Genomic DNA, 16,432 nt, shown 5'->3' with positions numbered 1-16,432 from the left:
AAATGCATAGTTAACATTTTTCACAATTTTTGCATAAAGATTTAAATAACCTAGAAAACAGAGGCAGAACCTTTTGTATTTAAACTTAGTATTAGTACTTAAATTATTAGAATTTATCCCAAAGTGCATTCAAAGAGATATAAACACTCTAAATAGTTCCTCAAAAAAAACCTCTGAATCTCTCCAAAGTATCCGCTAAAGAAGGAAAAACACTATTTACTAAAATAAAATTATGTAATTTCCTTAATCATGACCTTTTCTATCCACAACTGCAGTTATACAATCACATATGATACTTTAATTTCATAGTCTTATTCACATTTCTTATTCACATAATCTTATTCACATTTATGTGTTATATCTTGTTCTCAACTATTCTAAGTTTATATTTCAGCTCTTATTTAAAAATTATCCATGTGCCTGAGTTAGGTTTACATGAAAAAACTATTTTAGGCACCTTAGCAATGTCAACAAGAAAGTACATTATTTAATATTTATTGGAATGTTTTTTGGTAAGTGATTCATTGTACTTATTATTATGAGTCATTTAATATTCATCAGCATTACCTAGAAAATGTATACAGAATTGAAATTAATAAATATTAATTTTTCATCTGCTTTTTGCAAAGTTCTCTGCTAAATGAAGTAAGGAATGTAAACAGTGTCCAAGCCATGTTTCCTGCCTCTTGGTAATTTGTAATCTGCAGAGGTGATATGCAAATTTAACTACTGCAATAAAAGACAGTATGTAAATTTGTGTACATAAGTGGTACAGAAAACAATTTTTTCAAGAATTCATGAGAGGCATAAATAACTTTAGAAAAGAAGTCAAGGAAGGCTTCATAGGAAAGGCGGCCCTTGAGTCAGGCTTTGAATAATTAAAAAAAATAATAAAAATAGAAGTAGATAAACCAAGACCAGAAATAGAAACAAAAGGGTGAAATGACTAGAAATAACATAACTGGACTTTGAGTGGACTTGCCTTGGGAGATGTGCAGGGATTGTGTTGAAGAATATGAGCAAGGTTAGCAAGGAATGGATGGTTTGAAGATATTTGAATGACGGGCCAAGGAAGTTAGACCTCAAATAGTAATTAATTGGATGATATCTGAGGCTTTTGGAGGAATTTTATTCTGATCATCATATGAAGGGTGATTTAGAGAAGTGAGAGATTAAAAGCAGAAAAGCCAATTAATAATCTCTAGCAATAAACTGTCGTAAATTAATAAAGGCCTTGACTAGAGGCGTCAGTAATGTTCATGGAAAAGAACATTATATTTTTTCTTGCATTTTCATAACTTTTTCTGGATGAACTTCATCAAAATATTCCTGGAACTTGAAATCTATGTTTATTCTCCTGTATCCAATTCCGCAAGTCTGAATAAGTGAAATGAGTTTCATAAAGTTGATATGAACTCATTAACTTCATCAGCGAAGGTGTGAAAGGCTGCAGTCTTACTTTTCCTAGCCAAGTGGATTGTCTATAATAAAACACCTATCACTTCAGGGACTTTAAATTAGCAAGCCATCTGGCAGAAAAAAAAAATAATGAGGACAGCATTACTCATGAGGGAGGGCTTGCGTTTGACTCAGAGGGCTAAACAGCACTGAGGATGATCTGATTATATATTTTTTCAAGCTAAAAGTTTCAGTTCTTATTAAAATATCGTGCCTCTAAGGGTCACATTTGAAAATAGATCTCTGTGTTGTAAAATCAAAAATATGCATGCAAAAATGGACAATTGTTAATTAGATGTAGACCCCATTATTTTGTTCAAGTGTATACAGTACCCTGTGAAGTTCTCACTGTTGTTCATATTCACTCTCTACCACATGCAGTACCTGTTCAGGCCCGCAATGCACTATTCAAATTACTTATCTGCAGGGTCCTCTTGACGTGGCTCACCTGATGATCCAGGCCTATCACTGTTTCAGAAAAACAAAACCTAGTATGGGAGAGGGTGAGAGGGTTTATTCACTGCCAGATGGTGAAAGAGTGATGGGTTCAGCCTTTCAGAAAAGCGATTTGGCAATATTGTTGAAAAACAAAAGGTCTTTCCAACTTTTAACCTATTAGTCCCATCATACATTTGTTCTAATAATAATAATAAACAAAATTTTTTTAAAAACCTGAATGTCTAAGAGTAGGTCAGTAAACTAGTATTTTTGCAGACTGAAGTATTATCATGCTTATGACAGCTGACGGGGGGTTGGGGCTATCCTTGGACAGTGAGTAAGTGAAGAGGCAGAGGACCAGTTTATTTGAGCCTCACATTCACAGAGACTGAAATTTAGACTTCTCACTTTATATCCATACAGCATAAATATAGTCATACATTGATATTAACAGAATCAAAATACATATATATTTCAATTATACATACACATGTTCATTTATTTTACAACTTTATTATTTATTTATTTATTTAATTTATTTTTTTGATACAGAGTCTCGTTCTGTCGCCCAGGCTGGAGTGCAGTGGCAGCATCTCAGCTCACTGCAAGCTCCGCCTCCCAGGTTCACACCATTCTCCTGCCTCAGTCTACCGAGTAGCTGGGACTACAGGCATCCGCCACCACACCCGGCTAATTTTTTGTTAATTTTAGTAGAGACTGGGTTTTGCCGTATTAGCCAGGATGGTCTTGATCTCCTGGCCTCCTGATCCGTCTGCCTCGGCCTCCCAAAGTGCTGGGATTACAGGCGTGAGCTACCGCGCCCGGCCTATTTTACAGCTTTAAACTTGTGTCACGCTACCTGATGAAAACTCTTGGATGGCAGGTCTATAAGCAATAGTTCTATAGACTTTTGTAATATCTGAATGTTCTGTTATGAATATATATTACTCTATATATAGAAAAACAAGCAATAAATGCTGTATTAAAGAAAACACTGAGGAGATGAGCGACTTTTAGGGTTGTTTTGCCCAATTCATTTTAATTTGGTACACGGAGCACAGCAATGTAGGATGTCTAATAATAAGCATCTTAACACAAATGACAGATGGACTTTTCCCCAACACTAACATTATTCCTGGCTGTCTGACTTATATAATGTAAAACTATTTTTATTGCTTCTGAATAACTGTACTTAGTTATTCTTTGCCCTGTTTGGCTTCCCAGACACATGAGTTAGTTGTTATATGCAATTCTCATGTATGCATATCCTTGTTTTCCAAAATACCATCATAATTATTTAGCTTGAATTATCCCATAAACAGAACCTGAGACACAAATTTAGGTACAGGTATTTTACTTGGGAGTTCATTCCAGAAAGCTGAAGAGAAGAAACACAGAAAATGTGACAGAAAGCAGGAACGCTAATGAAAGGTGAATTATTGAGGTCACAGTTGTAGGCAACAGGGTTTCAACTTAGCCATGTCTTCTGACAACTATGTAGAATGCCTCCAAACAGCATCCACGTGAAAGATGGCTGAGGTGTTTATCAGATCACAAACTCTCAAGCATTAACAGCCCTGAACTGCCAGCCAATGCCTGCCCCTGTGAGCTGACTGGATTTCTGCCTCTGCAGGGAAAATTGTGAGACAGAAATGCAGCAAGATTCTTGACTCACACTCAAGAAGGGGTACCGTCAGCATGCAGAGAAGTATCTACCATCACTACAACTAAAATTAGGAGTGAAGTAAGACGATGTGCTGCAGGCCAGTAAAAGCATCTTATCCAGCCCACCCATACATCACCCAGATCTACTTGTAACCCACATCAATTATATTATGTCAATTAACTCTTCATGAGTTAGCCGTGTTTCCTTAATAAGACTCAATAATTAAGGTTAATGAGAAAAACACAGTGCCCACTCCTGCAGCTTTTCCTGAGGTGATAAAGAATGTTCCTTGTCTCCAATCCCTACCACCCATTTACCTTTGTCCTAAATCAGCATGGTAGCTGATTTAGGTGTTTGTCCAGTCAGATGATGGAGTTATTCCCTGAGAAGTCTGAGACTTTGGTTGCCTTTTTCTTTTCAATGACTGATTAATGAGAGATACGCTACTAAACTTCCATATTCTAGGTGGTATGATTCAAGACTTTATTCCTGAGGAGTCTGAGCATTTGGTGGTTTTGCTTTTGTCAAGCTATGGAAAGTGCAATTTTCCATTCAGTGTTATCAGGCATGGGAGCTCCAAGAAATGCTTCAGTCAATCTCCACGTTCCAGATGCACTCCTCCCCATTTTGGTTTTGTAGCTGTGAACCTAGATCCTCATAATAATCAGAATTCATTTTTCCCCACCAGCATAGTAAGCATTTTCTTTGCTGGTCTTCTCACATTTGATGCTCCCTATTACCATGCAGCTATCATAGTTTTAGTTTCAGTGAAAGTGTCACTCTGTTCATTGGTGGAAGTGTTCCTCTTCTAGAAAACACGGACTTTTAAGTCAACAGAGTCTGAAGTTGTAGGGATAAGAAAGATACAGTATGTAGGTAGATCTCTGGACATAATAGTAAGAGGGTCTGATTCTACATATATCCCTTGATTGCAAGGCCCACATATTACGAGTACTTGGGACACAATAGTATTGAGTCAGTGCTTTACAACATTTTAGAGAATAGCACCCCAGCTCCACCAGCTTTTATCCCTAAGCTGGAACCTCGTGTGAGCTGTGTAAGGATCATTACAACATTATGGCTACTACCAGGTGATGCAACGCATTGTACTACAAATGGAGCCCTTGGTGATGCACTGGTTGTATATCCTTTGCCACAAAATGGGAAGATTACTGATAGCACTGCCAGGAGCTGGACACCAAATCCTTCCTAGAAGGAAGATTGAAGCAGCACATGTCCACAATCCCATTAGTAAGTCGTTCCAATATCTCTGGACACCACATAAACAATTTTTATAATCAATTCCAACTTAACTTTCCAAACTGAATTCCTTCAACTCTGATTTACGCACTGATTTATTTTTTTTTCCAGCCAAACCATAAAACTTTCTTTTGGAGATATACATCCAATTATTTAAAGATTCTGGGGTCCTTTGCTCATGCTGTTTCTTCTATTTGGAATGACTTTGCCTTCAACTCCACATGATAAAATACATCTTTCAAGGACTGGTGCAATGCAGTCTCAATTACCAAGCTTTTGCTATTCCCCCTTTTCCATACCATCTCTCTTTGTTCCACTACAAAACTTTCTGCACCACCACAAAGTTGCAATATTTTTCTCCTTCTCGGAAAAATCCATAATCTCTCATCTATATCTCTGCCATACCACCTCCTATCATGTTATTTATGTATCCAAGTTAAAACTGTGGCCCTGGGGTTCAGTCTTTGAGCATTGTTGAGCTTAAAAAGCATTCCTCTTATGCCTCCCCTTTCCCCCTGGTTTTGCACAGCAAACACCCAAAGAACAGCGAATAGCGCCTAACAGGAGAATATAGTTTCTGGAGGGACAAACGCTAACTGCTTAAATGTTATCCCATCATAATGTCCTGTTTCTATCTTCCCTAACAGGAGGTTAACTCCTTGAGGGCAGGAACTATGTCTGATAACACTATTCCCCTCAGAATAGTGACTGACACATATTAGGCACTCAATAAATAACTGAGTATGCAATATTTATCTCACAGTGGTGTTGAGAGAATAAGAGAGTAAAGAATTTTTAAATATGTACTATAAAGTATTATCCTTATTACTATTATTATTATTTACCATGACCAACTGGCTTATTTTATTGAAGAAGAGGGCTATGTACAGTAAACAATGTAAGCAAGATTTTTGAGACCTGGAGTTAGAAAGAACATCCCCCTTTATGCACATCTGTCTTCTGAAAAATTAAGCAAATATTTTTTAAAACCCCCATGGTTACAGAGGGTAAGAGGAAGAAGACATCAACGTAAGACCACAGTGGTAAAGAGTCCATGTGTGTGCTGGGTGGCCATGAGGCAATGGCTACACAAAGCACGCAAGCAGGTGTCTCTCTTTCATAAAGATGTATATAAATATAGATATTTGTTATTTTTTTTTACTCTTTCTAGCCTTTCTGCCTTATTCTGCTTGCTTCTATCATCAAATAATGAAGGCAAATGGATGAGATCTCAATAAGACACCTCCAAAATGCAACAGACTCACATAAACTGACTTCTGGATCTTCTGAACTATTAAAGGATTCAGATATGTGCTATATATCTGGGGTCCTTCTACATTTATTCCAGGTTGAGTTGTGTTGTTGGATTATTCATTATCTGCTTAGCCTCAGGGTCATGGTTTATCACTTCACGTCTTCAGGGTTGCTAGGTCACATGTAATGGGGCAGAATATAATGTGTGTAACCATCTATTTCTTCCTTTTGGTTGAATTATATTCTAGAGGCTGCAGGGTGGTCCTTTAGAACATTAGCAGACCTTCTCTCATAGTGTAATTGTGCAAAATTAGCTTCAGCTAGAAAGATTTTTTTTTTTTTTTTAGTACATGCTAGATTTGGTACTGTATATCATTTATCAATATACTCGTGTCCCATGCTATTCAGAGAAAGTATAATATTTTTATTTATTGTAAGACAGTGCTAAATCCTAGACTTACTTTGTTTATGAATTAAACTAGCACATATTTCTAAAATAACTAATATGGTATGTTCTAGACACAGTACTTAGGGCTTAGATACAATAATAATATAGCTATGGTCTTTTCCAATATGAAGCTTACATAGGGGAGAGAAAAAAAAAACCAAGAAGACAAGCACATGAAATAATTATACATTGTGCTTGATGCTGTAAGTACTAGCTGAAATAGAAAATGACAGGAAGTGGGGTGACACTGGGGAGGGGTTTCACTTTAGATAGGGTAGTTGAGGAAGGCTTCTCTGATAAGGTGACATTTAAACTGAAACCAAAATATAGGAAAGAGATGAGACATTTGAAGAGTTTAAGGAAAATATTTTATGTTGAGCGTCTGAAGAAAGTGGAAAAGCAAAGGAGGAGATAAGAGAGGAAAACAAAAGCAGTGATGCAGGGCCTTGTACAACATAGGGGAGAGTTTTGGTTTGTTATGAGTGAAAGAAAAATGATGATAAAGTTTTAAACACTAGCATGAATCTATTTACATCTAAAGGAGTTGGCCCTTATTTTAGAGAGTATATTGAAGGTAGAGGCTAGGCATGAAGAGAAGAAACTACCTAGGAATCTGTTATCATGGTTGAAAAAAGAAATAGAAGTGCCCTGGATAAGGATGGTGGCAGTGGAAGCAGAAGTGGGAGAACTCTAGAACTTTTTTGTAAGGAGAAACAATAGACTATACTGTGTAGGAATTAAGAACAAAGAAATTTTGACTTGCTATAGGAAATTATGTTGTGTTTACGCAACAGATTGTATTATTGTTCAAAATGATACCCTTTAGAGGATTTAAAGTCCTCACTCCGTTAGCATCAGTATTGATCATATAACTTGCTTTGCATATTGAAATGTAAAGGGAAGTGATGTATGCTACTTCTGAGCAGAACTTAAAGGACCACACTATAGCTCCAATCATTGCTCTGCCAGAGGAAAAATGTATCCTCAAAAGGGGCTCTCTTCTTTTCTGGATTCTGAAATAAAGGATCAGAACCATAGCTGACCTACAACTGATATGTCATGTGAATGGGAAATAAGTCACCAAGATTTGAGATTTGTTTGTTACTGCAACATAATTAGTGACTAAAATGATGTGCAACTATTCAAAAATCAATACATTTTAAGCATTTTGTCACTTTAAATTATGTCTACAACTTGTTTTTCTGTTTCTGTTAGTTATTACATGGGTCCAAGAAAAATTTGGAAGATTAATAGATCTACCCCCTTCCAAATTCTTTCAGTTTCCAATGTATCAATATCTGACTATATAACTCATTGTAATTCCCATGGTTGTTTCTTCACTTGGGAACATTGGCACTGAAGACAAAACATTTCAATATTTTCTGACTTAGGCTAGCAGGAAAATAAATTGAATTCTATAGAAACGTAAACCACTTAGAAGAATTCACTGATGGTATGCACTTTCAGTGTCACATAATTTAGATAACAGTTTATTACCTCTCCACATGCACTACTCTCAGAAGATATAATTAGTCAGGTATGGTAGCATGTGTCTGTGTTTCCAGCTCCTGCAGAGGCTGGGTGGGAGGATCACTGTCTTTTCACTGTATATTCATATGGCAGTATGTGCAAATGAGCTCCCCTGTGCCTTCTTTCTAAAGTCACTAATCCCCCATTCATAAGGCCCTACCCTTATGACCTAATAGCCTCCACAACAGCCATGCTTGCTAATACTATTGTCTTGGGAGTTAGGATTTCAACTTATAACTTTTGGGGACACACAGACATTTAGATCGTGGCATCTCCCATTATTTTCTCTCATATATTTATCTTCCCACAATTTGCTGCCCCTAGAAGCCCAAACCCCTTTTCTTTTCTCTTGCCACTTCTCCAGAAATTTGTCACTCTTTGTTAAGATGGTATATAAGCTCCCAAATCAAACTACTTCTTTGAGTTATTCACCACTGAGTTCTCTCGTGCATATGCATGTTGTGTGCATAAATAAACTCTGTCTTCTGCCTTGTGCTAATCTGTCTTTTGTCAGTCTAATTTGTAGGCCCTATCTGTTGAATATAAGAGGATAGAGGAAAAAAGTTCTTTTGTCCTTCCCATACATGTATAAATATAATAATAGAACATTATTATTAATGATTATGTCTCAGACAATTTTTGTTTGTTTGTTTTTTGAGACAGAGTCGCACTCTGTTGCCAGGCTGGAGTGCAGTGGTGTGATCTCGGCTCACGGCAAGCTCTGCCTCCCGGGTTCATGCCATTCTCCTGCCTCAGCCTCCCGAGTAACTGGGACAGGTGCCTGCCAACGCACCTGGCTAATTTTTTGGTATTTTTAGTAGAGTCGAGGTTTCACCATGTTAGTGAGAATGGTCTCGATCTCCTGACCTCGTGATCCACCCACCTCAGCCTCCCAAAGTGCTGGGATTACAGGTGTGAGCCACTGTGCCTGGTCTCATACAATTCTTATGTACTCATTAGATACAGTTTTTTGTTTTTTTTTTTCCCACAACTATTATATTTAACCAGAGCTTTTCACATATATTTAATTTGTAGCATATGGGAAGAAATTTGGAGGATAAAACACAGTTTTAATTGCCAATTTTATACTACAGAGGGAGTTTTAAAAATTGTAAAAGAAAATCACTTTAATGATGTTTTATTGTTTAAAGAAGTAGATGATTATTCTGAAAATGATTACCTGGATACTATCACAAGAAATTAATATTCAATATTAACTTACTAATGCTTGAGTCCTTAAACATATGTTAAAAACTAAAACTTACAGGTAAATTTCTTCTGATCTGTCTGCACAAATACCTCTTGTTGGATTGAAACACTTAATTAATGTAAAAATTTTCCTGTTGTGGATTCTTTCTCACAGTTTCCCAATATTTTTCTTCTTGATCATCCTGATTTCTTTCTACTATTTTTCTTTGTCACTAAAGAACATAAATATTTTCTTTTAGGCAGCAAATCAAACAGTGAATTTCTACCAACTATGGATTATTAATTAGGCTTAGATATTATATTGTTTCTCTGTTATTCTTTTCTAATATGCAAAAAAGTGGAGAAATTGAGGATATTTTGTGTACCAGAAGGAAGCTAGGTATTCAAAGTCTCCCTCTTCCATGATTTGCAAATTTAGGCATGCCATGTAACTTCTCTCTGTTGCATTTATTTCATTCAAAAGAAAATATTTTTATATATCTCAGCTAAAAATAAGGAGATATATGCCATTATATCTTTTTAACACTTACCAAAGACACAGGAGTAAAAGTCACAATTTTATTAAACAGACGACTGACCATTTGTAACTGATCACAGTAGCTCATGGACGTGGACTTGCTACCTATTTTGTACATGTGTAATTATATATTTAGTTTTCCCCTCCCATATTCAGCGTTAATAAAGCAGCGTTAATAAAGTTTAAAATATTAATTGTAGGCTGGGTGTGGTGGCTCACACCTATAATCCCAGCACTTTTGGAGCCCAAGGCAGGCGGATCACCTGAGGTTAGGAGTTCAAGACCAGTCTGGCCAATATGGTAAAACACTGTCTCTACTAAAAATACAAAAATTAGCTGGGTGTCATGGTGCACACCTGTAATCCCAGTTACTCAGGTCGCTGAGGCAGGAGAATGGCTTGAGCCCGGCAGGTGTAGGTTGCATTCCAGCCTGGGCAACAGAGCCAACACTTTGTCTCAAAAAACAACAACAACAACAACAACAACAACAACAAAACATTCATTCATACAAGAAAATATTAATATAAAATACAAACATCATATTATAGGGTTACCTCAGTGGTTAGTTGTTCTCTCATTTTAATTTTAAATAAGATGATCTACCTTCATCTTCAAACTAAAATAAGGCTTAAACTTATGCCTCTTCATTTATCAGTTCTAAAATACAGTTCTTCAGATAATCTTTAAAAGACAGGATATTAAGAAGATTAAAGAGATGTTTAATAAAATTTATCCCTAACTTTGGGAATTTTAAATCTCTCATTTTAAATACTGACAATACCTCACTATCTATGCCCTGAGATTGTGTCTCTCCAGCATCCTATCTTATCTTTTCAGGGTGCATTTCAAAAACCATAATAATTTTCCCTAGCCAAGCTTAAAACCAGGCACCTCGAAAGTTGATAAGCAACCTCCCCCTACCCTACTTTATTCCTTCTTGGCTCCTTCCCCTTGACAGCTGTCACATATTCATTGGTTAAAGGATAATTATCAAACTAATTCCATGGATTCTTTTTCTGCCTGTGTTTCTTGTGTCTTAGGCTGGGACAGCCCTTGGGTCTGTGAGAGATTCAGATTTTATCTCTATTTCTATCATGGCCTGCAGTAGACTTTGGTGATTTAAGTTAGAATATTTCCAGTCAGACTTTTATAAATTTTTACTTATAACAAGCCAGACTGATGATTTTCATAAGACATGCTTCAGTGCCCAACCGTATGACTGCAAGGCACAGGACAGATTTCAGAGAAACTCCTTTAGCTTTCTAAATGATGTGACTTCATTTCTTTCTCAGGACACACCAAAAGTAATTTTCCATTTTGTTTTAGTTGCTTTCCAGCAACCCTACAGTTTAATTAATTTCTCACATAGCTTTAAAATGTGACAAAGTCTAATCATTCCCAATTGTCTGTGCTGCCTCAGGGCGTGCAGCAGGGATTAAAGGAAAATAGTCATGGGTGATGTCCTTCTCTACTGCTCTCTCTCACCTCAGCCACCCCCCACTTATATTCTGTTGATTTAGAGTAATAAAGATTTTCGCCCACAGTGTGTGGTCGTCTTCTTCTTCTTCCTCTTCCTCTTCTTCTTCTTCTTCTGTTTTTTGGAAGGGGAGGAGATCCTCAGCAGGGAGAAATGTTTTATGGCTAATTCTACTAGGTAAAAAGATTCAATCCCTCCCTCTCCTCTGAGGACAAATGAAAAGGTGTAATCTAAATAACCACTTATTAATTTTATCATTGAGATAAGAAGATGAAAGATAAGATAATGATAATAATTTCTCCCTTTTCAAGATACATTTATATTTCCTTTGGATTAATCTGTAAATTCAATCATTTTGTTTTACAAAAGGAAGGAATGCTAATATTAGGTAGCACTCAGTATCCTAAAGTTCTTAATTGGTTACAATTGGAATAAATTGAACTTAACATTTCATATGTCATAGAAATAAAAGTAAAATACTATAATTGTGTCCCAAAACCTGCAGCATCTCTATAAATGAAGAACATGTGGTTTAATAGAATCCTACATGAAGATGAGTTAGGTTTCCTTGATTGTAATTAACAATGTGATATGTACATCTAAGAGGCTAATGTGACCTTATGCTGCCATTAGTGGCAGTAGAGTGCCCAGAAGAAATGATGTGATAGTTTAACAGCTTTGGACTTCTAAGGAATTCTGCCTCATTCTGAAGACATGTTCTTTCCAACTTATTATAATGTTGAGATGACTTTTTTTCCTACTTTTATTTTGGGTTCAGAAGGTACATGTGCTGGTTTGTTACATGGCTCAATTGAGTGTTGTTGAGGTTTGGTGCATTAATGATTCCGTCACCAAGGTAGGTGAGCATAGTACCCAATAGGTAGCATTCCAACCCACACACCCATCTCACCTTCCCCTACTCAAGCAGCCTCCAGTGTCTCTTGTTCCCATTAAGATGACTTTAAATAAAATGATAATCAAATATTTTTTTAAAATTTAAAATATGAAAAACATATTTATGAGACTGGATGGGATACAAAGAATATTATAGTTTATTTACTTGAAGAACAGTTTAATGAGAGGTGATATGTTTATTCTTATCTTGCTATCATGCTTTCCTCATGCCGACATGTTAATTAAGTTCAATTCATGTTTATTGAGTGTCTACCATATTCCTGGCAACATGATGGGATTGAGAACTAGAAATAGATTACGGTTTTGGTTGTTTTCATTTGCTGTTATATGACCCTGGGAAAGTATTTTACTTTTTTGTATTTCATGCTTCTGAGCTGCTGTATTCTCAACTGTAATATGGGCATGATATTACCTTTTTCAAAAGGTGGTCAAGCATTAAATTAGGTAATGTATGGAATGTAACAGAGTTCAGCTCATACAAGCTCCAGATATGTATTTCTGAGTATTGTTCATTTCATATTAGTATTCAATGTATTTAGCAAGTCCCCAGTGGAATGAACTAAGACCAAAGGGTAAAAATTGCTGACATATTTCTTTTTTTTATGGAGATTTTTTTTCTTTATTGAGAAATGTAAGACTTGGGTACATGAAATAAACCAATTTATTGGAGGACAAATCAAAACCCACAATAGAAAAAAAAGTTAACACTGGGCCACAGCAGAACCCTGAGACCATATTTGTATAATTGAAAAATTCTAGGCACTTCATAATTGACGTTTTGATACAAAATGACCTATTAAATTTGCAATTTGTAGTTCTTGGTGTTGAGGTCCATAGGACAAGCTAGGAAGTCTTCAAACCTTGAGCTGAACTCCATGAGGGGTTAATTGGGTTTTGAATCGATTTTTCCTTGTCTAACAAGTAGCAGCAGCAACAGCGCCCACCTTCTGGGCAGCTTCTTTCTTGGCATGATGAGCCTGTAGAACGGCTGCCGCTTCATCCACCTTGGAGTGGAGAGACTGGGGGAACGCTAACATGTGCAGCAGCTCAGAGTTGTCGATCTCCAGCAGTATTCCCGTGATCTTCCCCGTCAGGTTTGAATGCATTGTTTGGATGAGTGGGAACAAGCGTTCTCTCAGCATCTGCTTCTGTTCCTGGGGGTGTGCTGCGGCCAGCGTGGAGGCAGTCAGTGGCTCCTGTCCCCGCACTTGGACCTCAGGCTGGGGTGCCTGCAGAGGCTGTATGGCAGGATGAGGGCTGCGAACACTGGAGGCGTATTTGTAGAGGGAAACAGCCCCAGCCTGGGGAGCAGCAGAGGCAACAGCCGCGCGCAGAGCTAAGTTCTGCACAGCTGTGGGAAGGCCTCCAGACTGGCAGCTGCTGACATATTTCTATTCAAATAAGCAATAACTCTGTGTTTCCCCCATTTTAAATGGTTTTAAAGCATATTTTAGTTTACAGATGCCTTGGAAATTCTGATAAAAGCTATGAGTCCCCTCTCCATATATGTTCATGCATAAATAAACACAATCACAGGCACACCATTTTGTTAAATGTTTCTGGAGATAGACTGGGTCACTAACATTCTTTCCTTAGTTCATGTCTTCAATAGGTAAAACTTAAATCAAATTGGCAAAATTAGAAATTTTACAAGGAAGTGTGAGGAATGCTCTTCTGTTGGGAAAAAAATAGTATTCAAGAATCATCTGTCAGGAATGCTGCTAATATTGTGCTTTCTATCTCTCTAGGTGACAATGTGATAAGCATAATAGAGAAGAGATTGAATATGTTATCTCAAGTTGTTCAATTAGAAATTAGAGTTCATCAAGAAATATCCTAAAGACTTACTAAATATTCCCTAGATATGACATGGCACATATGTAGAAAGTTAATTATTACTTATTTGCTGACATTTAGCGTTTCGTTTCCAAGCATTACTTTGGGATCAATTTTAGGGTTTGGGTTTTGTCAATAGAACAAAGTCAGTTCTGTTACATTAATTTTCTAAATCTTTATAAACCCATGGTCACTTTTGTTAAGCATACAAATATTAAGCTCTCATTTAATGTAATTTGAAATTTCAACTAAATATTTGAATAGATTGACAATTTTGAAAACATTTTCCAATTAATTTTCTCCTGAGGATTCCAATATGCCTCTCTGCATGCTCATTCCCCCCATATATTGCCCTTGTTAACTCCAGAGTTTGCACGTACCTACCTAATGTTTTTATATCTCTGACCCGGAGGGAAGCAAAAATAAATAAAGAATTAGAGTAATCATTCAAATTATTCTAACCAAACTTTCTCTTTGGTTATTGTGGTACTTAACATCTTCACCCAGTAGATCTCCTCCTCCTCTCTGATAACCTAACCTGGCCCTTGACCCCAGGTGTGCCATGTGACCCAAGTTGAAAGATTCATAATCTATAAACAGGCTTCAAGGTATTGGTCCAGGGGTAGGCATAATAATCCAAGAAGGGACAATAAGAATCACTCCTCTGGCTTTTTAACTGGAACATGTGTATGTGTTGGAGTTGGAGCTATTATGTACACATGCATGTTTAGAGGATGGTGAATATCTCTTTCTTCTATGGATATAGAGTTTCAGGAATATAGGCCCAGAATATATTTACCTGTCACAAAGACAGAAAGAATAAGCCTGCCATACAGAGGAAAGCAGAGATGATAGACAGCAGAGTATCCTGAGAGTGCCAATTTCAATATGCCAGAGATGCCCTGAGGCTTACAATTCTTCCTTCAATTCTGTGAAGTACTCTAATATCTTGTGTGTGTGTATATATATATGTGTGTGTATGTGTGTGGGGGTGTGTGTGTGTTTGTGTGTGTATTTGCTTAAGATGGATTGAATTGAGTCCCAACCATTTGCAATTGTTATGGCCAATACAATTGCTAAGAATCCCAGGTTATTATAATACAGTTATGTGTCACTTAGCAATGGAAATATGTTCTGAGAAATGTGTTATTAGGCAACTTCCTCACCATATGAACATCAGAGAGTGTTCTTACACATACCTTGAGAGTATAGCCTACTACACATCTAGGCTATATGTATAGCCTACAACACATCTAGGCTATATGTATAGCCTATTGTTCCTAGGCTACAAAATTGTACAGAATGTTACTGTATTGAACACCGCAGGCAATTATAACACAATGGTAAGTATTTGTGTATCTAAATATAGAAAACGTACGTAAAAATATGGCATGAAAGATTTAAAAAAGTGGTACTCCTATATAGGCCAGTTCCATTATAATCTTATGGGACCACCATCGTATATGCAATCCGTCATTAACCAAAATGTCATCATGTGGTGCATGACTGTGTGTGTGAGTGTGCGGATGACTGCATCTATTATGCTTTGCTTTATTAGTGATATATTTGGACTTCTTTTTTCTCATACTAGTTTTTAAAAAAGTATTATTTAGCTAATATGTTATAAAAAAAACCTGTGAGATAATACTTAGAACTTTAGAGAAATATGTGTGATTACACTATTTCCTAATGTAAATATACAACTTGACATATATTTTTCTTAAAATAGTATTCAAATGATTAGTATCATATAATCATGTTTACAATTTAATTTTCATTTGCTAGAACTTCAAGCTAATATTATATAAAATTAACAACACTAAGCTTAAGATTGGCTTTTTAATTTTAAAACAAAAATTATGTAAACAAAATTTATAAAGAAAATTATGTGAAGAGGAAAATGGGAAAAACTGCTTTAAATAGATTTTCTTATAATTAACTTGAAAAGTAAAATATAGTATGAAAGTTTGACTTGGTGATAGTGAATATAATTATGCTTTATATTTAGTTATTCTTTAAAATAGGAAATGATTACATTCATCTCAACTTAGGGTAATGAGCAAACATAATTTTAATATAGTGCCTTTCACATAGAAGTCAAGAAGCTTGATATGATGATAATGACAATTATATTTTTAATTTGAATCTATGAGGCATAAGTTATCTCAATTAAAGCAAATTGGAAATGAAGAACTATAATCAATAGAAACATAGTAACTTAATGTCATCTTTTTTTTTTTTTTTTTTTTTTTCAGCATATAGTAGCCATTTTGCCTTTCAACTTGGCAGCTCTTCCTCTCTGGCATAAAATCTCAAATTTCCTTCAGGAAAATATCCTCCATTTAAACTCAGACCACAAGGTTCAGGAAGGTCTCTGTCACAGGCTAAATCTCTGCATCTGAGATTTAGGCTGGCCAAGCAAAA

The 16,432-nt window shown here is 36.2% G+C and overlaps 1 pseudogene across 1 annotated transcript; it reads right to left on the bottom strand.

Annotated features, from left to right (window-relative positions):
* Window positions 1–12,792: 12,792 nt before the first annotated feature.
* LOC112634259 lies at window positions 12,793–14,572 on the bottom strand (annotated as a pseudogene). The gene is made up of 2 exons (XR_003121746.1): window positions 14,471–14,572; window positions 12,793–13,563 (listed from the first exon to the last, which is right to left on the bottom strand). The product of XR_003121746.1 is annotated as a polyadenylate-binding protein 4 pseudogene (transcript).
* Window positions 14,573–16,432: the final 1,860 nt, after the last annotated feature.

Source organism: Theropithecus gelada, chromosome 11, assembly GCF_003255815.1.
Source record: "Theropithecus gelada isolate Dixy chromosome 11, Tgel_1.0, whole genome shotgun sequence".
In the NCBI taxonomy this organism is placed as follows: Eukaryota; Metazoa; Chordata; class Mammalia; order Primates; family Cercopithecidae; genus Theropithecus; species Theropithecus gelada.
This window is presented reverse-complemented; position numbering and strand designations above follow the sequence as displayed.